The sequence below is a fragment of the Chiloscyllium plagiosum genome, unplaced genomic scaffold (genome assembly GCF_037043375.1).
Source record: "Chiloscyllium plagiosum isolate Xiang-an unplaced genomic scaffold, Cpla_swu_hap1 HiC_scaffold_10, whole genome shotgun sequence".
Lineage (NCBI taxonomy): Eukaryota > Metazoa > Chordata > Chondrichthyes > Orectolobiformes > Hemiscylliidae > Chiloscyllium > Chiloscyllium plagiosum.
Window position 1 is genome coordinate 80280583 of NW_028270148.1, and position 26230 is coordinate 80306812.

Here is a 26230-nt window from a genome sequence, read left to right on the forward strand (position 1 = left end):
CATTCAATCATGGCTGATATGTTTCTCAACCCCATTCTCCTGTAACTCTTGATCCCCTTGATTCTTAAGAAACTATCTATCTCAATCTTAAATATACACAATGACCTTGCCTCAATAGCTTTCTGTGGCAATGAATTCCATGGATTCACCACTCTCTGGCTAAAGAAGTTTCTCATTATCTCTGTTCTTAAAGACCTTTCCTTTACTCTAAGGCTGTGCCCTCGGATCCTAGTCTCGCCTACCAATGGAAACATCTCCCCAATATCCACTCTGTCCAAACCATACAGCATTCTGTATGTTTCAGTTAGATCCCCCTTTATCCTTCTAAACTCCATCAAGTATAAACCCAGAGACCTCAAAGGTTCCTCATATGTTAATCTTTTCATTCTTGGGACCATTCTCGAGAACCTGCTCTGTACATGCTCCAGGACCAGTACATCCTTCCTGAGGTATGGGTACTAAAACTGCACACAATACTCCAAATGTGACCTGACCAGAGCCTTATAGAGTCTCAGATGTAGATCCCTGCTTTTATGTTCCGGTCCTGTCAAAATAAATCCCATCATTGCATTTGTCTTCCTAATTACTGACTCAGCCTGCAAGTTTAGCTTGAGAGAACCTGGACTGGGCTCTATTCCTGATGAAGGGCTTTTGCCCAAAATGTCGATTTTCCTGCTCTTCGGATGCTGCCTGAACTGCTGTGTTTTTCCAACACCACTCTAATCTAGAATCTGGTTTCCAGCATCTGCAGTCCTTGCTTTTACCTGGAACTCCCAAGTCTCTTTGCACTTCAGACTTATGAATTTTCTCCCTATTTAGATAGTTATTTAACAAGGTTATTTTGTCCTTGAGTTTTTTTCAAGAGAGGTCATAAAGGCAGAGGTGGTGAAATGTCTGGAAATGTCTAGTTTAACAATGGCAGGAAAGTGGCCAGTTCTCCCAGTTCAAGTTTTCTCTAGTTTGGTTTAGTTATAGCAGAAAAGCTGCTGATAGCTGTAGCAGAAGCTGCTACAGTGCATACAGGTTCCATGTTTCAGCAAATAATTCTTGACTGGCTTCTTTCTCTGAAATGTCTCCTGCCTGTAAGAACCTGTGTTTGAATTTACCTTTTGCCAAGGGATGTGTTTATGTGATGTTATGGGAATTAGAACAGTTCTTCAGTTAAGTCGCTATATCAAATCAGTTAAGCTTTCCAATAGTTAAGTTATTCTAAATTCTGTTTTTTTTTCTTCATGTTTCAACTATTGTTTTTAAATAAATTCTGTTTTGCTTAAAGCCGAGTGGTTTGGTCAGCTGAAATGTACCTGGAATATCCATTTCACAACTGCCTTTATAATAAGAAATATTTAAAGTTTGGGCTCCTTCCTCAAAATATTTTGAGGGGTTCTGGCCTGGCCCATAACAGATTGAAAGCTTTTGTCGGGATTTATTTGATCATTCCAATTTGGGATTAGCGTTGTGGAACTCAAAGGCCATGAGTGGTAAGTGACACAGGTTCAGGAGGAGATTGCTCTGAGACAGCATAATCAAAGTTGAAGTGAATGGAGCTCACCCATAGTAATGGTGCCAAAACCAAACAGTACCCAACTGTTATGTGTAGACTACTACAAGGTCAAGGCAGTTACACAGCCATATTCATATCTGATTCCACGTTTGGAGGACTGTATTGAGAAGGTGGGAAAAGCAACTTATATTTCTAAATTGGACTTACTCAAAGGACACTGGCAGGCACCCTTATCCGAAAGAGCAAAGGCAATTTCAGCTTTCATAACACTGAATGGACTAAATCAACTTAAAGTCATGCCATTTGGCCTGAAAAATGCACCACCTATATTTCAAAGACTAAGCAATAAAGTCATTTCTAGATTACGCAATTATGTGGTATGCATCGAAGACCTGGTGGTTTTTTGACACACATGGAAGAAAGATTTGCAGCATTTATCAGAATTATTTGATCAACTTTGGGAGGCAGGCTTGGCGGTAAACCTGACTAAGAGTGAATTCGCCAAAGCCCAAGTCATCTTCCTAGGCCATGTTATCGGACATGGACAGAAGGCCCCATGGAACGATTCCTGGGTTTGAGTGGGTTTTATCAGAAACTTGTAATGAGTTTTAGCAGTGTGGCTGCTCCAACCACTGAATTACTAAAGATATGCAGGAAATTTTAGTGGATGGTCATCTGTCAAAAGGCATTTGGCAGCCTGAAAGCTGTGTTAACCACTGCCCTACTATTAGCCACATCTAATTACACAAAGCCATTCAAGGTGGCTATTGATGCCAGTGATTTTGGTGTTTGTGCTGTACTCCTACAGGAAGATGATGAGAAGATACAAAGATCTATCAAATATTTCTCAAGGAAATAGAACATTCATCATCAAAAATATTCGACAATTGAGAAGGAGACATTTTGATCTTGTTGTTTGTGTTATAATATTTCAACATTTATGTTGACGGTAATGTGTCTGACATAATAATATATAGTGACCATAAGTTTTTGGAGAAATTGAAGGACAAAAATTCCAGACTGTTTACATAGAGCTATTCAATTTGAAAATTATACATGAGGTAGGACGAGAAAATGTAATTGACAACATACTGTTGAGATGTGGATAAAAAACAGAGACGTTTGGTGGCAAGAGTTAACGGACTGAAATAGAATGTAATAGTATTTCATTCGTAAAGTAGTAGTCATTCATAAAGTCAGGAGGTATGGGAGATTTGGCTGTCTGGGTTCAGAATTGGCTGGCTGACAGAAGGCTGATGTTGTAGATGGGAAGTATTCTGCCTGAAGGTCAGTGTTGAGTGGGGTCCCGCAGGGCTCTGTTCTTAGACCTCTGCTCTGTGTAGTTTTTATAAATGACTTGGATGATGAGGTTGAGGGGTGGGTTAGTAAATTTGCAGATGACACAAAGGTTGGAGGTGTTGTCGATAGTATAGAGGGCTACTGAAGGCTGCAGCGCAACATGGATAGGATGCAGAGCTGGGCTGAGAAATGGCAGGTGGAGTTCAGCCTGGATAAATGTGAAGTGATGCATTTTGGAAGGTCGAACTCAAATGTTGAATATAGGATTAAAGACAGGATTCTTGGCAGTGTGGAAGAACAGAGGGATCTGGGTGTGCAAGTACTTAGCTCCCTCAAAGTTGCCACCCAAGTGGATAGGGTTGTTAAGAAAGCATATGGTGTTTTGGCTTTCATTAACAGGGGGATCGAGTTTAAGAGCCGCAAGGTTTTGCTGCAGCTCCACAAGTCCCTGGTGAGACCACACTTGGAATATTGTGTCCAGTTCTGGTCGCCCTACTTTAGGAAAGATACAGAGGCTTAGGAGAGAGTGCAAAGAAGGTTTACCAGGATGCTGCCTGGACTGGAGGGCTTGCCTTATGAAGAAAGGTTGAATAAGCTCGGACTTTTCTCTCTGGAGAGAAGGAGGAAGAGAGGAGACCTGATCGAGGTGTACAAAATAATAAGAGGACTAGATAGAATCAATAGCCAGGGACTTTTCCCCAGGGCAGGATTGACTGGTATGAGAAGTCATATTTTGAAGATATTAGGGGGAAAGTATAAAGGATACATCAGAGGTAGGTTCTTTACGCAGGGAGTTGTGAATGCATGGAATGCGTTGCCAGCTGTGGTGGTGGAAGCAGAATCATTGGGGACATTTAAGCGACTGCTGGACATGCATATGGATAGCAGTGAGTTGATGGGTACGTAGGTTAAGTTACTATATTTTACATTAGGCTTAAATCTCGGCCCAACATTGTGGGCCAAAGGGCCTGTTCTGTGCTGTACTTTTCTATGTTCTATGTTCTATGTATATGTTTGCATGGTTATAATCAATGTAAAGCATATGTATTGTAATTACTAACAGAGTAAGACTAAGGGATTTAAAATGAAGTCATCTTTGTATACTGAAGAATTTCTTTTATGGAAGGAAGTCTGATGCTGCTATCACTTCAACAAGGTTATTTGTTCTTGGCTTTTTTAAAGAGCGGTCGTATAGGCAGAGGTGTCAAAATGTCTGGAAATGCCCAGTTTAACAATATCAAAAATCACATGACATCGGGTTACAGTCCAACAAGTTTAACAATGGCAAGGCAGTGGCCAGTTCTCTTAGCTCAGGTGTTTTCTAGTTTGGTTTAGTTGTAGCAGAGAAGCTGCTGATAGCTGTAGCAGAAGCTGTTACAGTGCATACAGGTTCCATGTTTCAGCAGATGACTCTTCACTGGCTTGTCTCTCTGAAATCTCTTCTGCCTGTAAGAACCTATGTTTGAATTTACCTTTTGCCAAGGGTAATGTTTATGGGATGTTATGGGAATTGGAACAGTTCCTCAGTTAAGTTGCTGTATAAAGTCAGTTAAGCTTTCTAGTAGTTAAGTTATTCTAAATTCTGTTTTCTTTTGTTTGTATTTCAACTGCAATGTTTAAATAAATTCTGTTTTGCCGAGTATTTTGACCAGCTGCATCACACGTGGTATATCTGCTTCACGTCTGCCTTAAAAATAAGAAAAAGATAGGGTGTGGGCTACCTTCTTAAAATATTTTGAGGGGTTCTGGCCTGGTTCATAACAGATGTGCATGGTACAGGCAGAATCTCACTGACACATGGTTTTAATAAAAGAGATCTGGGTACAGCATTGATCATCGATTGTAACGTTTTTTGAAGCTCAGTTCTGATTGACATTGTGGGGATGCAGTTGGACAGGGGGCAGAGTGGATGGGGTTGGGGGGGTTGCATGGGGAGGGCGGGGGTGCATGGGGGATAGTGCTGCACAGGGGGGTGGGTGTGGGGGCACACGGCAGGGCCGGGACTCGTGTGCAATGTGCTGCTGCCTAGTCTTCTGAACGGGGAGAGGACTTAGCAAATACTCACTGTGTCACTCCCATTGAACTGACTGGGGTGGGGGTGAGGGGGATGGGGGTAAGGCTTGAGTAATGCTGCAGGTCCTTTACACACAAGTGTGTGCCTGTTCAGAAACAAACCCTGAGGCAGATATGGAGCAAGGCAGACAGAGAGAGGAAAAAACAAATTTCAGAAAACTCCGAGCTCCAGAGGAGAGGCATTGAATCGATTAACCAAACAAACAATTATCTCAACAAAATAGTGCCCGCCCATCTCGTTTGGATAATTGAGGTCCCTCTGTATATAAACAGCAGGAAAGGGCAGTGTTTGTCACTGGCCATCCGGGTGTTTTCCTATCTTCCTGGTGGTGGAAATTGAATAAAGATTCGTGCACTTTGTGTCTTCCACTGTGTCTCACACCTGCACACACACACCATGGGTGCTGGGGGAAAACAATAAGCACTACCGCACTTAGGTGGTAGTGTGGGGGTTAAAAGAACATAAATAGGGATTCACACAGCACAAACAAAAAAAAAAATATATATATAAACAGCAGGAAAGGGCAGTGTTTGTCACTGGCCATCCGGGTGTTTTCCTATCTTCCTGGTGGTGGAAATTGAATAAAGATTCGTGCACTTTATGTCTTCCACTGTGTCTCACACCTGCACACACACACCATGGGTGCTGGGGGAAAACAATAAGCACTACCGCACTTAGGTGGTAGTGTGGGGGTTAAAAGAACATAAATAGGGATTCACACAGCACAAACAAAAAAAAAAAATATATATATAAACAGCAGGAGAGGGCAGTGTTTGTCACTGGCCACCCGGGTGTTTTCCTATCTTCCTGGTGGTGGAAATTGAATAAAGATTCGTGCACTTTGTGTCTTTCACTGTATCTCACACCTGCACACACACACACCATGGGTGCTGGGGATAAAATAAGCACTACCGCACTTAGGTGTAGTGTGGGGGTTAAATTTAAAAATAAAAATTAAACTGGAGTCTCACTGCCCTCTGAAGTGAAGGGCAAAAAAAAAATAAACAGCAGGATGAATCCAACCCAGCCAATTACATCAACTTGGCGAAGATAAGGACTGCAGATGCTGGAAGTGAGAGTCAATAGATATAAAGCTGGAAAAGCACAGCAGGTCAGACAGAATTTGAGGTGAAGGAAAGTCAATGTTTCCGCTCTTTGTCAAGATGGGGCATGTGGAGGGTGCAGAACCTATAAATAAATAAGAGGAAGGTGGGGCTGGGGGAAGGGTAGGACAGATGATGCTAGGTGGATGCAGGTAGGGGTTATTGTGACTGGAGCAGATGAGTTAGTAGGAAGATGGACAGGTTAGGTGAGGAGGAGGAGAACGGCTGGCATGGAATAAGGCTGGGGGTGGAGGGACTTTGATGCTGGTGAAGTCAATATTGAGGCTATTGGGCTGTAAACTCCCCAAGTGAACTTTATGGTTTGTTCAGCACCACTCGTGACTCCTCAGATACTGAAGCAGCCTAAGTTTAAATGTAACAAGATCTGGACAATAGCCAGGCTTGTGCTGACAAGTGACAGGTAACATTCGTGCCACACAAATGTCAGGCCATGACCATCATCAATAAGAAACAACCTAACCACTACCCCCTTGACATGCATAACACATAGAACAATACAGCGCAGAACCGGCCCCTTGGCCCTCGATGTTGTGCCAACATGTGAACTGATCTAAGCCCATCCCCCTATACTATCCTATCATCATCCACATGCTTATCCAAGGACTGTTTAAATGCCCCTAATGTGGCTACATTAACTACATTGGCAGCAGGGCATTCTATGCCCTTACCACTCTCTGAATAAACAACCTGCCTCTGACATCTGTCTTAAATCTAATACCTCTCAATTTGCAGCTATGCCCCCTCATACAAGCTGACATCATCATTCTAGGAAAAGGACTTACACTATCTACCCATCTAATCCTCTGATTATTTCGTATGTCTCTATTAACTCCCCTCAACCTTCTTCTCTCCAATGAGAACAGGCCCAAGTCCCTCAGCCTTTCCTCATAAAACCTTCTCTCCAGACCAGGCAACATCCTGTTAAATCTCCTCTGCACCTTTTCCAATGCTTCCACATCCTTCCTGTAATGGGGCAAACAGAACTATACACAATATTCCAAGTGAGGCCGCACTAGCGTTTTGTGTAATTGCAGCATGACATCATGGCTCTGGAACTGCAGTGGCATGGTGGCTCAGTGGTTAGCACAGCACCAGGGTCCCAGGTTCGATTCCAGCCTTGAGTGGAGTTTGCACATTCTCCCCGTGCCTGCGTGGGTTTCCTCCGGGTGCTCCGGTTTCCTCCCACAGTCCAAAGATGTGCAGGTCAAGTGAATTGGCCATGCTAAATTGCCCACAATGTCCGGTGCATTAGTCAAAGGGAAATAGGTCTGGGTGGGTTACTCTTCGGAGGGTCGGTGTGGGCTAGTTGGGGTGAAGGGCCTGTTTCCACACTGTAGGAAAACTAATCTAATTTAATCCAATCAACTGAATTCCTCTACCAATCAAACCTAACACAACGTATGCCTTATTAATAGCACTATCAACCTGGGTGGTAACTTACAGGGATCTATGTATATGGACACTAAGATCCCTATGCACATTCATACTATCAAGAATCTTTCCATTAATCCAGTATTCTGCCTTCCTGTTATTCTTCCCAAAGTGAATCACCTCACACTTATCTGCATTGAACTCCATTTGCCACCTCTCGGCCCTGATGGTGTAACTCTCAGCCTCAGTTACCATCACTGAATCCCCCATTATCACCATCCATGGGGTTACCATTGAGCAGAAATTCAACTGGACCCGCCACATAAATACAGTGTAGAAGAGCAGATCAGAGGCTCAGAATACTGCAGCGAGTAACTCACCTCCTGACTCCTCAAAGGCTGTCCATCATTCTCAAGGCACAAGTCAGGTATATGATGGAATATTCCCCACTTGCATGGATGGGTGCAGTTCCAACAACACTCAAGAAGTTAGATATTATCCAGGACAAAACAGCCTGCTTGATTGGCCCCACATCCACAAATATCCACTCCCTCCACCACTGATACTCAATAATAACAGTGTGTACTATCTACAAGATGCAATGCAGAAATTCACCAAAGAACCTCAGTCAACACCTTCCAAAGCCATGACTATTTCCACCTAGAAGGACAAAGGCAGCAGATACATGGGAACATCATCATCTGCAAGTTCCCCTCCAAGCCAATCACCATCCTGACTTGGAAATATATAGACATTCCTTTACTGTCAATGGGTTAAAATCCTGGAATTCCCTCCCGAACTGCACTGCGAGTCAACCCACAGCAACAGTTCAAGAAGGCAGCTCACCACCACCTTCTCAGGGAAACTAGGGATGGAAATTAAATGCTGGCCAGCCAGAATGCCTACATCCCACAAATGAATAAAAAAGGCCTGAGATCTGACTTCCAAAGCAGGTTCTGTTCACCCAGCTCAAGGAAGGCATGCAAATGAGAGGAAAACAAAGGAAGCATTTCAAAGAACCCCTGAAGGCTACCCTAAAAAATGTAACATAAATATCAATGCATGGCAGGCCTTTGCTCAGAAGAAGCCAACTTTGAGGAAACTCCTATATGAAGGGATGTAATTCTTTGAGAATAACCAATGGCAAAAGACATATGGTGAAGGAACCAGACAAAGGAATGGCAGCAGTCTCAAAACCGAGGACAGTTTCACTTCCTGGAAACACTTGCTAAATATTTGGTCAGATGTGTCACTCTAAGATTGGGCTCATCAGCCACACAGAACCCTCAAAATCCATGCTCAATCATTTTCCTAGGTGAACAATCATACTTATTAGCAAGTGATTGCTGATGATAATGGGTTATCCAGGAATTAGAATAATTAGGTTTTAATTCCTCTCATTTCTTTGGGTAACTGATAAGATAATTCAATCATCCCTCCCAGATTTTCAGCTTCAATTCATTGGGGTCTTCTTTGTATTGGTCTGAATGCTGAGTAATAGCCTTCTACAATTTTCAACTTTCTGGACAATTCTTACAGAGTTTGGGATTTCTACATGGTCCTGCTATGCAATGCCTATCTACATTGTTGTGACAATAATCTGTCAAAAGATCTGAGCTGTTAAACTTTCTGGACAATTCTTACAGAGTTTGCTGCTGTGTTTGGGATTTCTACATGGTCCTGCTATGCAATGCCTATCTACATTGCTGTGACAATAATCTGTCAGAAGATCTGAGCTGTTAAATTTTGTGACAATACTATGAGAGTTGTATTTTGTCCTGGCTTATTTTAAAGAGAGGTTTAAGGCAAAGGTGATGAACAGTCTACCAGAGTCATTAGAGTTAACAGCTTGTAAACCCTTGGTTTTATTTTAAGTTGGAACAATAGAAGCAGCCTGAATGGGTGTGGTTAAGCTCTCACAGAACCAGGATTTTTAGCTTTAGTTTTCTGCAGTTGCTGTCGGTGTCTCAGCAGGGTCGGAAGCTGCAGTAAATCTCGCCCAGCTGCTACACTCTCTCACAATTTTCTTGACTTTTTTTCCGCCTGGCCTACTGGGGTTACATGTGAAACAATCTGCATTTTGCCAAGGGTGTAATTATGGGATCTTACTATATTGGAACAGTTAATTAGTAATAGTTATTGTAATTATTATTCTGTTAAGTTATTCCAATTCCTCTTTCTTTTGTGTCATTTAACTATAGTGGATGAATGAACAGTATTTTCCTCTAAATCCAGTAGCTTGACCAATCGAATTGCATAGAACATAGAACAATACAGCGCAGTACAGGCCCTTTGGCCCTCGATGTTGCGCCGATCCAAGCCCACCTAACCTATACTAACCCACTATCCTCCATATCCTCCATAATGGGTGTGGTTAAGCTCTCACAGAACCAGGATTTTTAGCTTTAGTTTTCTGCAGTTGCTGTCGGTGTCTCAGCAGGGTCGGAAGCTGCAGTAAATCTCGCCCAGCTGCTACACTCTCTCACAATTTTCTTGACTTTTTTTCCGCCTGGCCTACTGGGGTTACATGTGAAACAATCTGCATTTTGCCAAGGGTGTAATTATGGGATCTTACTATATTGGAACAGTTAATTAGTAATAGTTATTGTAATTATTATTCTGTTAAGTTATTCCAATCTGGAATTCAACAACTTTAAAATAAGAAGTAGTTAGGGTCTTGACTATCTTCTGAATATTTTGAGGGAGTTTGGTCTGGTCCATAACTTTTTTTATCCAAAATTTAAATAGCAGTGTATCAAAATCACTTAACAGTTTGAGAGTCCCATAGATGTTAAGCATCCTTTGCAAACTTTTATGTCTATACTAAAAACTCTTAACTCAAACATTCCTTGCTTCATCAGGAAAGACTTCAAATAGCCTTGCTGAGGCACTTCGGCTTTCTTCCTGGTGAAAATAGGATCTGTTTGAAGTGAGGGTGGGAATTATCGATCCAGGTTCCTGATGTCACTTTAGATACTCGGTGGAGTGTCTCGGAGAAATTAAGCCTTTGACAGAGCAGAATGATTGTTCTGTTTGCTACATTCCATAATCATCACATTACTTTATGCGTAAGCATTATATTTTTTAACTATTACTTCATTTTTATTTGCACAATGCGTGAGTTTGCAACTAAAACATTCCAGGATTGCTAGTCTTATTTTATTTGCATTGAATCATTTACAATTAAAATCAATCAAATTGTATATGTTGGCATATAATAGATATCTATAGCTTGTTGCACAGAGTACAATATTTTGGAGGCAACCATTTTGGTTGTAATGAAGATTAAAAAGCAATTATGTGAAAAGAGCAAACATTTGAAAATTACACTTATTGCAGGTAGGATGCAGAAGGTAATAGTGGAAGGATGCTTGTGGATTGTAGGGCTGTAAATAGTAGAGTGCCTCAGGGGTCAGTGGTGGGCCCATTGTTGTTTGTTATCTACATCAATGATTTAGATGAGAATGTATAAGGCATTATCTTTGAGGAGAAAGTGAGGTCTGCAGATGCTGGAGATCAGAGCTGAAAATGTGTTACTGGAAAAGCGCAGCAGGTCAGGCAGCATCCAGGGAACAGGAGAATCGACATTTCGGGCATAAGCCCTTCTTCAGGAATCATTCCTGAAGAAGGGCTTATGCCCGAAACGTCGATTCTCCTGTTCCCTGGATGCTGCCTGACCTGCTGCGCTTTTCCAGCAACACATTTTCAGCTCTGTATAAGGCATTAGTAAGTTTGCAGATGACACTAAAATAGAGATATTGTGGACAGTATGGAAGGTTCTCAGAAATTACAGTAGGACCATGAGCAGCTGGGGAAATGCGCCAAGAAATGGCAAATGGATTTTAATATAGATATGTGTAAGGTCTTGCATTTTGGCAAGTCAAATCAAGGTTTCATAAAGAATGGTAGGGCCTGAAGGAGTGTATTGCAACAAAGGGTTCTTGGAGTTCTGGTGCACAGTTCTTTGAAAGTGCCACGTAGACAGGGTTTTTGGCACACTGGTCTTCATCAGTCAGTGCATTGAGTATAGAAGTTGCAAAGTTATGTTCAGTTGTACAGGACGTTGGTGAGGCCGTACTTGGAGTATTGTGTTCAGTTTTGGTCACCTATAGGTGCTGTAGGACTGATGTTGTTAAAATGGAAAGAGTGCAGAAGAAATTTACAAGAAAGTTGCCAGGGCTCAAAGATCTGAGTGAGAGGGAGAAGTTGGACAAGCTAGGGCTTTTTCTTTAGAGCATAGGAGACTGGGTGAACATCTTACAGAAGTGTATAAGATCATGAGAGACATGGATAGGGTGAATGCACTCAGTCTTTTTCCCAGGGTTGGGGAATCGAGAAGCAGAGGGCATCAGTTTAAGGTTAGAGGGGAAAGAATAAAAGGGAACCTAAGGGGCACCTTCTTACACAGAGGGTGGTATGCATAGGTGGTTGAGGCAGGTACATTAATAACATTTAAAAGGCATTTGGACAAATACATGGATAGGCAAGGTTTAGAAGGATTTGGGTGAAGTGCAGGGAAATGGGGTTAACATGGATGGACATTTTGGTCGGCATGGACCAGTTTGGGCTGAAGAGCCTGTCTCCATGCTGTTGGACTCTTGGTTTGATCAAGAGGAGGAAAACAGAATATGAAGGCAAAATTGCAGAAAACAAAGAAACTGACTATAAAAGCTTCCATAAATAGGTCAAGAGAAAATTATTAGGAAGGACAAATGTCAATCTCCTCCAGTAGGAAGCTGAGGAAATTTTAATGGGGAATGAAGAAATGACAGAATGCATACTTTGGACTGTCTTCACATAAAAAAGGCACAAATAATCTTCCAGAAATGTTAGGAAATAAAGAGTCTAGTGAAAGGAAATCAGTAGCAGTAAAAAAAAGTAGTGCTGGGGAAATTAATGGAGTTAAAGGATGACAAATCATCAGAGCCTGATAATTTATATGCCAGCATAGTAAAGGAAGTGGCCCGAGAAATATTGGATGCTTTAGTGGTTATCTTCCAAAATTCTGTAGACTCTGGAAGAACTCTTACTTACTGGAAGGTGGCCAATGTAGCCCCACTATTTAAAAAGAGCAAAGTAAAAACAGAATGACTGATCAGTTAGCCTAACATCAGCTGTGGGCAACCGACTAGAGTCTATCATAAAACACATGATAACAAAATACTTTGAAAACATTAACGAGATTAGATAAAATCAGAATGAGGTTATGAAAGGGAAATCATGCTTAACTAATCTAGACATTTTTGAGAATGTCACTTTTGTTATTCACTCCTGGGATGGTGGGTCACTGACTGGCTAACATTTACTGCCTGTCCCTAGTTGCCCTTGAGAAGGTAGTGTGAGCAGCCTTCTTAAACCACTGCAGACCATTTGCTGTATGTAGACTAACAATGCACTTAGGGAGGTAATTTCATGATTTTGAGCCAGTGCCAGTGAAGGAATGGCAATATACTTTTAAGTCAGGATGCTGCATGGCTTGGAGGGGAACTTGTATTTGATAGTGTTCCCATATATCTGCTGCCCTTGTCCTTCTAGATGGAAGTGATCATTGGTTTGGAAGGTGCTTTCTGAGGATATTAAGTGAATTTCTGCAGTGCATCTTGCAGATAATACTGCTATTGAGCATCGGTGGTGGTGGGCACAGATACTTGTGAACATGATGCCAGTCAAGTGGTTTTGTCCTGGATGGTGTCAAGTTTCTTGAGTATTATTGGAACCACACTCATGGAGGCAACTGAGGGATTATTCCATCACACTCCTGACTTGTGCCTTTGTATAATGGATAGGCTTTTGGCGAGTCAGGAACTGAGTCACTCTCACAATATTCCTAGCTTTTAACCTGCTCTTGTAGCCACTGTATTTATATAGTGGGTCCAGCTGAGTTTCTGGTCAATGGTATGTTGATAGCAGTGGATTCAGTAACACCATTTAAAGTCAAGCCACAGTAGTTATATTGTCTCTTATTGGAGATGGTCTTTGCCTGATATGAATGTTCCTTTCCACCTGTCAGCCCTGGCCTGGATGTTGTTGAGATTAGATTAGATTAGATTAGATTACTTACAGTGTGGAAACAGGCCCTTCGGCCCAACAAGTCCACACCGACCCGCCGAAGCGTAACCCACCCATACCCCTACATTTACCCCTTTACCTAACACTACGGGCAATTTAGCATGGCCAATTCACCTGACTTGCACATCTTTGGACTGTGGGAGGAAACCGGAGCCCCCGGAGGAAACCCACGCAGACACGGGGAGAACGTGCAAACTCCACACAGTCAGTCGCCTAAGTCGGGAAATGAACCCGGGTCTCTGGCGCTGCGAGGCAGCAGTGCTAACCACTGTGCCACCGTGCCGCCCACCTGCCACCGTGCCGCCCACCTGCCACCGTGCCGCCCACCTGCCACCGTGCCGCCCACGAGATCTTGTTGCATTTGAACATGGACTGCTTTAGTATCTGATGAGTTGGGAATGGAGCTGAACATTATGTAATCATTGGCAAACATCCTCACTTCGGACGTTACAATAGAGGGAAGGTCATTGATGAAGCAATTTAGGATGGCTGGGCCTAAGACACTACCAGGGGTGGCACAGTGGCTTCATGGTTAGCATTGCTGCCTCACAGTGCCAGGGACCCGGTTTCAATTCGGCCTCGAGTGACTGTCTGTGTGGAGTTTGTACATTCTCCCCGTGTCCGTGTGGGTTTCTTCTGGGTAATCCAGTTTCCTCCCTGTACAGCTTTGGATGCACAAATTAGGTGGATTTGTCATTCTAAATTGCCCACAGTGTCCAGAGATGTGTGGGTTAGGTGGATTGGGTCAGGTGGATTAGCTATGGGAATTGCAGGGTTACAGGGATGGGGGAATGGGGGGAGGTGAGTCTGGGTGGGATGCTCTTTGGAGAGTTGGTGTGGACTTCTTGGGCTGAATGGCCTGTCTCTACACTGCAGGGATTCTATTTTATTCTATTCTATGCAGTTTGCAGTTCCTACAGAGATGTCCTGGAGCTAAGATGACTCACCTCCAATAACCACAATCATCTTCCTATGTGCCAAATATGCTCCAACCAGTGGAGAATTTGTATAATGACCTTCATTGCAAGAGGATATGAGTTCAGATGTAACGATATCTTATTGTAGTTATATACAGAGTCTTGGTGAGACTGCATATGGGTTATTTTGTACAGTTTTCATTTTTCTACCTAAGGAAGGGTATACTTGTCACAGAGAGAGTGCCGTTGAAATACATTAGGTTTTTCCTGGGCATGGTGGGAACTGATATATAAGGAGAGGTTGGTTTGATGGGGTGTTATCCACAAGAGTTTTAAAGGAGGACAGGGGGTCTGATTGAAACATATGAAAACTAGATATTGGGAGGGTGTTTACCCTGATTTGGGAATCTACACACAGTCTCAAGGTTTGGGGTCAACTTCTTAGGACTGAGAGGAATAAGCATTTCTTCACTCAAAGCATAGTGAAACCATGGAATTGTCTGCTGCAGAAGACGGTGAAGGCCAAATCATTGAATATTTTTGAGAAACAGTTAGTTTTTTTAGATTTTGAGAGATATGGGGAGAAAACAAGAATATATAATTGAGATAGGGGATCAGTAGTGAACTTTTTGAATTGTGGAGCATATTTGAAGGGCTGTATTGTTTCTATATTTTAAAAGTAAGCAGCAAGATGAATAAAAAGAAAGAAAATAAACAGAGGGAAAAGTACAAAACATAAAGCGAGATATTAAGAATTTCTTTAAATATATAAAAGTCATAGTCCCAGTGAACATTAGTCCCTTAGAAAACAAGACTGGGGAAATAACAATAGGGAGTCAGGAAATGTCAGAAGAGTTGAACAAATGCTTTGCATCAGCCTTCACAATATAGGATATTTACAGCATTTCAAAAGTACTAAATGATTAAGGGGTTAAAGGGGGAAGGAACTAGACACAATAACTATCACTGGAGAAAATTACTCAGGAAGCTAATGGAACAATAGTTCAATAGATCCCCTGGACCAGATGGGTTACATCATAAAATTTTAAAGGAATTAACTACAGAGACAGTGGATGCACTGATATTAATTTTCCAAGAATCCTTAAATTTGGGATAAGGCCCAGAGGATTGGAAAATTGCCAAAGTACTGTACTGATTCAAAAAGGTTGAGAGAGGTCAATCTGTTAGGGGAATATTATTTTTTATTATAAAGTCTATTATAAAGGATGTTAAAGCAGAACATTTAGAAACACATTTTATAATTAAGCAGATGGCTTCCTGAAATGGAAATCATGCTCGACAAATTTGTGAGTTTTTCCAGGAGTTAATAAGCAGGATAGATAAAGGGATATCAGTAGATGTAATACACTAAGAAAGAAACTAAAGATCTGCAGATGTTAGAAATCTGAAATAAAATCAGAAATTGCTGCATAAACTCAGTAGGTCTGGCAATATCTCCGGAGAGAAAGCAGGGTCCAGTGACCATTCTTGTATTTGGATTTTCAAAGGTGTACCAAAGGTGGGCGGCACGGTGGCACAATGTTTAGCACTGCTGTCTCAGAGCGCCAGAGACCTGGGTTCAATTCCCGCCTCAGGTGACTGACTGTGTGGAGTTTGCACATACTCCCCGTGTCTGCGTGGGTTTCCTCTAGGTGCTCCAGTTTCCTCCCACTGTCCAAAAATTGTGCAGGTTAGGTGAATTGGCCATGCTAAATTGTCAATAGTGTTAGGTGAATGGGTAAATTTAGGGGAATGGGTGGCGGGTCGGTGTGGACTTGTTGGGCCGAAGGGCCTGTTTCCACACTGTAAGTAATCTAATCTAATAAGGATGCTTAGTAAGATAAGAATCCATGGTGTTTGGGGTAGAATATTAGCATGAACAGAGATTAGCTAACTAATAGGAGACAGAGAGTTGGGATAGGTCTGAAACATGTAATTAGTGTAACGTCACAGGGCACTACAATTAATTACACTATATGTTAATGATTTGGTTGAATGAGATGAATGTACCAATCACCAAGTTTGTGAATGACACAGACACAGGTGAGAAGGCAAACAGTGAGGATAACACAATGGTCTGCATAGGGAAATATATAACTTAATTGAATAGGCAAAAACTAGACAGATGGAGTATAATGTCAGAAAATGTGAGGTTATGCACTTCAGGATGAACAGGAGAGCTGACTATTATATAAATGGAGAAAGATTGCAGAAAACTGCAGCAAGAAGAACTTTGGAGGTCTCAGATCATGAAACACAAAAAGCTTGCAACCAAGTTTGGTCAGTAATAAATAATACAAATATCATGTTCATCTTTATTTCAAAGGAAATGGAATATAAAAATAGGGATGCTTACTTAAACTATAAAGTTAAAAATCACACAACACCAGGTTATAGTCCAATAAGTTTATTTGGAAGTACAAGCATTCAGAGCACTGCTCCTATGATGCTGCCCTAATAGTTACCTGACAAAGGAAATCTACTCCATTGTAACGAGATGAACAGCATGAATTTTATTCCAAATCAGTCTTGAAACATAATGCTTGCTTACTTAGTGATATTGTAAAATATAAAAGTATAACTTCTATGTTACCTGCAAGCAAATTCAGCTTGTTCTTACTACATTCTCTCATTCTCTTAGCTACATTGAGTCATCCAGCGTGGAAACTGACCCCTTAGTCCAACTCATCCGCCCTAACTAGAAATCCCAATCTGCTCTTGTCTCATTTCCCAGCATTTGGCCCATATCTTCCTATTCATATACCCATCCAGATGCCTTTTAAATGCTATAGTTGTTCCAGTCTCCACCACTTTCTCTGGGAGCTCATTCCATACATGCACCATCCTCTCTGTGAAAACGTTATCCTTCAGATCCTTTTTAAATCATAGCCCTCTCACCTAAAACCTATGCTCTGTAGTTTTGGACTCCCCCACCCTAGGGAAAAGACAATGGTTATTCACCTTATCTATGCCCCTAATGATTTTATGAATCTCTACTAGGTCACCCTTTAGCTTCCGAAGCTACAGGGAAAAATGCCCCAGCCTATTCAGCCTCTCCCTGTATGTCAACTCTAGATGTCCCGGCAACATCATTGTAAATCTTTTCTGCACCCTCTCAAAATTTAACAACCTCCTTCCTATAGAAGGGCAGCCAGAAATCTTTGCAATATTGTAAAAGTGGTCTCACTAATTTTCTGCACAGCTGCAACATGACATTCCAACTCTATACTCAATGTTCTGACCAATAAAGGCAATAGTGCCTTCTTCACCATCCTGTCTACTTGTAACTCCACTTTCAAGGAAATTTGTAGCTGCATATTTGTTCTGCAGCATTCTCCAGGCCCTCCCATTTAATGCATAAGTCCTGCCCTGGTTTGCCTTATCGTAATGCTACACTTTACATTTGTTTAAATTAAACACCATCAGCCATTCCTTAGCCCACTGGCCATCGGATCAAGGTCCCATTGTACATACTTGCTACTCTCAATCAATAACACGGTGAACATAATTCCTGCAAATTATAGCAAAGTCATCCCATACTACTCAATATAATCTTTCCATTGTGGCTTTGTTTTAAGGACAGCAATTGTAATTTGTAGAATTCTTATTTTGTGAGTGTGCACACCATATTTCATATGATGACATTAATTAAACAGCACTTATGTAATATTTCATGTTAGAAATCATAGATTTATGTAATATTTCATGTTAGAAATCATAGTAAAAGTTTTTATTTAAATTTCATAAGTTATAGTGATTCAAGATGGGTGCCAAATTCACTTATTACTGCTACCATTGTGAATATATCTCAAACACTTTTAATTAATTTGTTTTAGTTCTGATTATATTCTGCACATTTTTTTAACCAAATATCTTGGGAAAAATCTCTGAGCAACTGGTTGAAGAATTAAATCTCAATACAAAATGCTCCTCAGTTCCTCAATGAGTGTTTGGACCATTGACTTCACTGTTACATAAGCAATTTACACAGACACAGTGTAACAGCAGAGAAGGATAGCCATCAACTCTATCACTCTTAAAGGAATAATTCCAAGCCTTATTTTCAAATTTCAATTAACAACACTCATATCTAGTTTCATGGCTTTCGTCAACTCTCCCATGCATGTGACAATATTTTTTCAATGTATTTAGGAAGGCATACTCTACTCTAAATAAATTGTGCCCACAAGAAGCATTAAAATTAAGTTTGCTTTGCTCAGAAGACAAGGCAACTCTTCTAATTGGTTTTCCTACCAACAATGGATAGAGGTGAAATTTGGAGGTGCTAGCAGGATAACCAAAGTCAATTTTCAGGCATGGAAGATGTCATTTTTTGACATTAGAAAATGAATCTGGGGAAACGCTTTGGGGAACAAGGAAATGACAGAGGAGTAAAACAAATATTTGCATCATTCTTTATGGTAAAATATATTTTGAATATCTCATTAATGCAAAAGAATATGGATGAAAAATTAAATACTACCATCATTACTAGAGATGTGGTATTAGACAAACTAATGAGGTTAAAGGCAAGTAAGGCCCCTGTCCCTGATGGCTTGTATCCTAGGATCCTAAAAAAAGGAAGGTACAGAGACAGTAGATGCATTGTTTGTCATTTTCCAAAAATTGTTAGATTCTGGGAAAGTACCACAGGATTGAAAAACTGTTAATATAACATCCCTATTAAAAAAAAAGGAGTGTGGGAAAAAGCACGTAATAGTAGGGTTAGGGTTAGCCTAACATCTATTGTTGGAAATGTATTGGAATCAATTATTAAGGAACTAATCGCAGAACATTTAGAAAATCATAATCTAATCGAGCAGAGTCAGCATGACCTAATGAAAATGAAATTGTGTCTAATTTGTTCAGAATTTTTTAAGAAAGTCTCAACAAGAGTGACAGAGAGAAACCAGTAAATGTGTTGCATTTGGACATCCAGAAGGCATTTGACAAGGTACCTCAAGAAAGGTTAAGTCATGAGATAAGAGCCTTCGGTGTTAGAGTTTATTAGCATAGATGGAGACTTTGCTAATGGATGAGAAACAGTGAGTGGCAATTAGGGGTTCTTTTTCAGATTGGCATACTATGACCAGTGGGGTTCCACAGGGATCAGTGATGGGACCACATCAGTTTGCAATGTATGTTAATGACTTGGAGGAAGAAATCTACTCAACCTCTCTTCATAGCTAGCACCCTCCATACCAGGCAACATCTTAGTGAATTTCCTCTGCACCCTCTCCAAAGCATCCACATCCTTTTGGTAATGAGACGACCAGAAATATATGCAGTATTCCAAATGTGGCCAAACCAAAGTCCTGTACAACTGTAACATGACCTGCCAACTCTTGTACTCAATACCCTGTCTAATGAAGGAAAGCATGCCGTATACCTTCTTGACCACTCTATTGATCTGCGTTGCCACTTCAGGATAAAATGGACCTGAACACCCAAATCTCTCTGTCCATCAATTTTCCCCAGGGCTTTTCCATTTACCGTATAGTTCACTCTTGAATTAGGATCTCCCAAAATGCATCATCTTGCATTTGTCCAGATTGAACTCCATCTGTCATTTCTCTGCCCAACTTTCCAATCTATCCATATTCTGCTGTATTCTCTGACAGTCCCCTTTACTATCTACTACTCCACTAATCTTAGTGCCATCTGCAAACTTACAAATCAGACCATCTATACCTTCCTCCAGATCATTTATGTATAACACAAACAACAGTGGTCCCAACACCAGCCCTGTGGAACACTACTGGTCACAGTTCTCCATTTTAAGAAGCTTCCTTCCACTATACCCTCTGTCTCCTGCTGCCCATCCAGATCTTTATCCATCTAGTTAGTACACCCTGAATCTCATGCAACTTCACTTTCTCTATCAGCCTACCATGGAGAACCTTATCAAATGCCTTACTGAAGTCCATGTATATGGCATCTACAGCCCTTCCTTCATCAATCAACTTTGTCACTTCCCATAAAAATTCTATTATGTTGGTAAGACATGATCTTCCCTGCACAAAACCATGTTGCCTATCAATGATAAGTCTATTTTCTTCCAAATGTAAATAGATCCTATCCCTTAGTATCTTCTCCAGCAGCTTCCCTACTACTGACATCAGGCTCACTGGTCTGTAATTACCTGGATTATCCCTGCTACCCTTCTTAAACAAGGGGACAACATTAGCATCTTTGAACCCATGTTCAAAGATGCTTCAAAGATGTCTATTAAGGCCCCAGCTACTTTCTCTCTTGCTTCCCTCAGTAACCTGGGACAGATCCCATCTGGACCTGGGGACTTGTCCACCTTAATGCCTTTTAGAATACCCAACACTTTCTTCCACCTTATACCAACTTGACCTAGAGTAATCAGACATCGATCCCGAGTCTCAACATCCATCATGTCCTTCTCCTTGGTGAATACTGATGCAAAGTACTCATTAAAAATCCTACCCATTTTCTCTGACTCCATGCATAACTTTCTTCCTTTCTTCTTGAAACTAATTCAGCAAGGGGATGGGAACCAGAATTGTAGCTCCAGGGTACAGGAGGTTGAGAGTAGTGAGGTCATGAATAAGGTTTCAAGGTCGCAGGAGAGTACTGGCAGGCAGGAAGGTGGTTTGAAGTGTGTCTACTTCAATGCCAGGAACATCCAGAATAATGGAACAAATAATTGGATTTTTTAAAAAAACATTCCATCCATTTGTTAAGAAGTCTAGGGTGATGACTTAGAGTCATAGTCATAGAGATGTACAGCATGGAAACAGACCCTTCGGTCCAACCCGTCCATGCCAACCAGATATCCTAACATAATCTCGTCCCATTTGCCAGCACTTGGCCCATATCCCTCTAAACCCTTCCTAATCATATACCCATCCAGATGCCTTTTAAATGTTGTAATTGTATCAGCCTCCACCACTTCCTCTGGCAGCTCATTCCATACACATACCACCCTCTGTGTAAAAGAGTTACCCCTTAGGAGCCTTTTAAATCTTTTCCCTTCACCCTAAACCTACGCCCTCTAGTTATGGACTCCCCACCCTAGGGAAAAGACTTTCTCTATTTACCCTATCCATGACCCTCATGATTTTATAAACCTCTATAAGGTCACCTCTTAGTCTCCAATGCTCCAGGGAAAACAGGTCCAGCCTATTCAGCCTCTCCCTATAGCTCGAACCCTCCAACCCTGACAACACCCTTGTAAATCTTTCCTGTACCCTTTCAAGTTTTGCAGCATTCTTCCGATAGGAATGAGACCAGAATTGCTTGCAGTATTCCAATAGTGGCCTAAGCAATATCCTGTGCAAGCACAACATGACCTCCCAACTCCTATACTCAATACACTGACATCTGGTAATTGTTGATTAATTATCACTATAATGTTAAGTATTATACAAAAATGAAGTTAATTTACCTTCCTCGTTACATAAAGTACATTATTCTAGTTTGGAAAATATCATTAAAATAAATACAACAATCAACACATTTTAAACGTTTACAGTGGTCATGAAAGAATAAAACAATTGTTAGGGAGATAATCGTGAGAAATATTAGAGACAAGATTTTTATCTGTGGACTTGCTTCTCATAGCTTCGCCAAGAATAACGCCAAAATTTCCAAAACTTGGAGGCAACATTTTCACACATGAAGTTATTTGGAGGGCTTTACAACCCAATTTAAATAGCTTTACAAGCCAAATTTAAAAAAAATGCTCTGGAAAACGTTACCTTGAAGGAACCCCCATTACCAGGTCAATTCAATTCACTTCCAAAATGACATCTGGTGTTCCGAATTATTCTTTTCCGTCTGAATATATTTCATTTGACAAGTACAACAGAGTTCACGCAAAGCTCCTTCATCACACTGCCGACTGCATATTTTTTAAACGCGCCTCTTCAGACAGTGGAATCCAAGCTGCCAATGACCTCAGTGTCATTGTTCAAGAGCTCCAAGAGAGGACTGACTAAACTCCAACAACCCATCCTTCAGTCTTCAAACGAGTTGAATTGACAGAGATATGATGCTGCACTTAACGAAATACTGCTCTTCCAAGGTCAGTGTATATTAATGAATATTCTGAATAAATATCCTTTTTCCCTGCATCTTTTCCTAATTGATATTCACATTTCTTTTGAATTTTTCTCTGGTTCCGCGTTCGTCTGCGTTATCCTTTGAATTTCAACTGGGTGCAGGTGGTGGATGGTGAATCTGTCATGTGTCCCTTAATAGCTGTAATGATCATTTAAAACGAAGTACTGTACTTGCACTTGATCCGATGTATATATTTTTTTCATTCAGCGCGACCTGTCGCTCATTCACAGAACCCCACTCCAAAAAAGATCCCATCAGTAAATATCCACTGAAACGAGGCACTCTCGTCCTTTGCCGTCCTTAGCTTGCGGCTCAAATTAAAAGCACAGGAACAGTGTTCATGTAATAGGTAAGTAGGCTTTTCTTTATGAAGGTAAGCAAAGATGAAGTTGTTCCCTGATGCATTCTGAATCAGCCGCCCGTACCCCTCAAAGCTCAGTCCCGAAGAATTTTTATTTCTCCTGACAGCTCTCAGTCAAGGTCACAATGCAAATTCAGATCAGAGCTCAGGTGGAATTTTCTCAATCAATTCCCGTACATCAGCAGATTTTTCTAAGAATCAACTGTATGTCAAAAATATAATGTGTGTTGGGTGGGGTAGGGGTGGGGGTGCCTGGAGTGCTAACTGGGGATCAAGGATATTCCAGACATCAATAACGTCAAATGCAACTTGATTTACAAAAATAAACTCCTCGGTAAGGAGCTAAATTCCGATTGCTAAACATTATCAAAATATCACTGAAAAATCGAATTGATTTGTTGAAAGATAATTAAAAAATAAAATCTGCACATACCTCACCACCTGGCACGGCTTCAGTCTCCAGTTAGTTCTTGTCACCTTGAATTGTGGTTCATTGCCCAGAATCAGGAATCAGAGGAAAGATCCTACCAGCTGCAGACAAATATGTTAAGATTCGGTGTTGGACTTCCTAACCTTTCACTAGATACCCTTTCGTCAACTTCTAACCGCAAACGAAACATTTCCTCTCGTAAACTGCAATCTCCTTCCCCGTGCAATATCTCCAGCTCAGGTCGAAGCGCTGTTCAGCTCGGAGATCCTGCAATCAGTCTTAACAACAATAGGACGGTGATGGGAGACTGATAGTTACATTCATTAGCACGTTCTTAGTTTGTGTACATATTTTTCTACATATGTGTGTGCGTGTGCTTGTGGCACAGCGAGCAAAATCCTCACCGAACTGGAAAGATTAGGGACGAGAGCTGATGAGCTTGGATGCTGGAGTAAACTGCTGCAGTTTTCCAGAAAGAACCAGTAAATGAATGCATCTCCTAAGCCATCTGCAGAACACCAGGGGGAGCACCGAGAAAAGGGCGGCTCGCTGCCTGTACCACAGGTTCAAACTTCTCTGCCGGCTTCACCACATAGGACGGATAGGGAGTTGATGCCGTGAGATTCAGTTCATACATTCATAAAGGCAGTTCCGTACGATTCTGCCATTCACTGTCAATATGTAACGTTCTAAACATCTAGAAATAGCTGAGGGTGCTGAATGGATCGTTTTGCGAAAGATTAGTTTGATGAAACTTCATCAACTTTCCTCATGGGGACCTGGGTGTAATAGAACAATTGTGAAGGACAAGAAGCAGTATGATATAATTTATACCTATCATTTCCAAACAGTTCTAGTTAATCTGCTGCACTTTCACACATCGGCAGCAAGGCCCAAATGTAACACAATTCTCTTGCTTATGTTTTAGTCACTAATATGCAAAAATCTAAATACTTTGATTTAGAGTCATAGAGATGTACAGCATAGAAACAGACTCTTCGGTCCAACCCGTCCATGCCGACCAGGTATCCCAACCCGATCTAGTCCCACCTGCCAGCACTCGGTCCATATCTCTCCAAACCTTCCTATTCATGTACCCATCCAAATGCCTTTTAAATGATCAATTGTACAGCCTCCACTACTTCCTCTGGCAGCTCATTCAATACACGTACCACCCTCTGCGTGAAAAAGTTGCCCCTTAGGTCTCTTTTATATCTTTCCCCTCTCACCCTAAACCTATGCCCTCTAGTTCTGGACTCGCCCACCACAGGGAAAAGACTTTGTCTATTTATCCAATCCATGCCCCTCATAATTTTGTAAACCTTTATAAGGTCAGCCCTCAGCCTCCGACACTCCAGGGAAAACAGCCCCAGCCTATTCAGCCTCTCCCCATAGCTCAAAGCCTTCAAACCTGGCAACATCCTTGTAAATCTTTTCTGAACCCTTTCAAGTTTCACAATATCATTCTGATAGGAAGGAGACCAGAATTGCAAGCAATATTCCAACAGTCGCCTAACCAATGTCCTGTTTAGCCGCAACATGACGTCCCAGCTCCTGTACTCAATACTCTGACCAATAAAGGGAAGCGTACCAAACGCCTTCTTCACTATCCTATCTACCTGCGACTCCACTTTCAAGGAGCTATGAACATGCACTCCAAGGTCTCTTTGTTCAGCAACACAGCCTAGGACCTTACCATTAAGTGTATAAATCCTGCTAAGATTTGCTTTCCCAAAATGCAGCAACTCGCATTTATCTGAATTAAACTCCATCTGCCACTTCTCAGCCCATTGGCCCATCTGGTTAAGACCCTGTTGTAACCTGGTTAAGATCCTGTTGTCCACTACACCTCCAATTTTGGTGTCATCTGCAAACTTACTAATTGTACCTCTTATGCTCGCGTCCAAATCATTTATGTAAATGACAAAATGTAGAGGACCCAGCACCGATCCTTGTGGCACTCCACTGGTCACAGGCCTCCAGTCTGAAAAACAACCCTCTACCACCACCAGTTTGAGCCAGTTCTGTATCCAAATGGCTAGTTCTCCCTTGATTCCGTGAGATCTAACCTTGCTAGCCTGTCTCCCATGTGGAAGCTTGTCGAGTGCCTCACTGAAGTCCATATAGATCACATATGGAGGGCACCTGCTCTGCCCTCATCAATCCCCTTTGTTACTTCTTCAAAACACTCAGTCAAGTTTGTGAGACATGATTTCCTACGCACAAAGCCATGTTGACTATTCCTAATCAGTCCTTGCCTTTCCAGATACATGTACATCCTGTCCCTCAGGATTTCCTCCAACAACTTGCCCACCACCAATGTCAGGCTCACTGTCTATAGTTCCCTGGCTTGTCTTTATCACCCGTCTTAAACAGTGGCACCACGTTAGCCAACCTCCAGTCTTCTGGCACCTCACCTGTGACTGTCATATTTAATCGTATTTCATTTCAAATAAGAATACTAGGGACAAATGGAAAACAGAATTAACCTAAACTGATTGGTTGGTTTGGCTTGGTTCCTGTTATTGTCTGAGGAGCATGAAAATGCCTGACTGATGTCTGAAACAAAAACAGAAATCACTGGAAAATCTCAGCAAATCTGGCAGCATCTGTGGATAGAAATCCTTCTTCAGAACTGATCGTAGCTAGGAAAAGGATGGTTTTTAATACAGAAGATGGGGTGAGGAGGAAGGAGAGAGAATAGGTGGAGATAAAGCCCAAAGAGAGAGAAAAACAGTTGAACAAAGGAATAGTTAAAGGTCAGTTTGGGGACTATTCATGATTGTCAATGGGTACTGTGTGGTAGCAGCCCTTATGATGCCAAAGTCTGATGTCTAGATGTGTGGGAAAGCATGGAAAAAGGTGCTCAAGCCATAAAATTGTTGCACTTGATATTGAGACCAGAAAGTTTGTTATGAAGGTGAAGGCATTTACTGTACCTTTAAGAGAAACTGAATGCTGTTCTGAACTGAGAGATTACAAGCACCTGT

The 26230-nt window shown here is 41.5% G+C and overlaps 1 protein-coding gene across 1 annotated transcript in view; it reads right to left on the minus strand.

Moving 5' to 3' along the window:
• htr1e (5-hydroxytryptamine receptor 1E) overlaps positions 1 to 23986 on the minus strand; it is a 96996-nt gene extending 73010 nt beyond the window's left edge. Inside the window, exon 1 of the mRNA XM_043696217.2 lies at positions 23244 to 23986. The gene's annotated coding sequence lies outside the window, so the exon portion shown is untranslated. The remainder of the gene's footprint in view (positions 1 to 23243) is intronic.
• Between the last annotated feature and the right edge of the window lie 2244 nt (positions 23987 to 26230).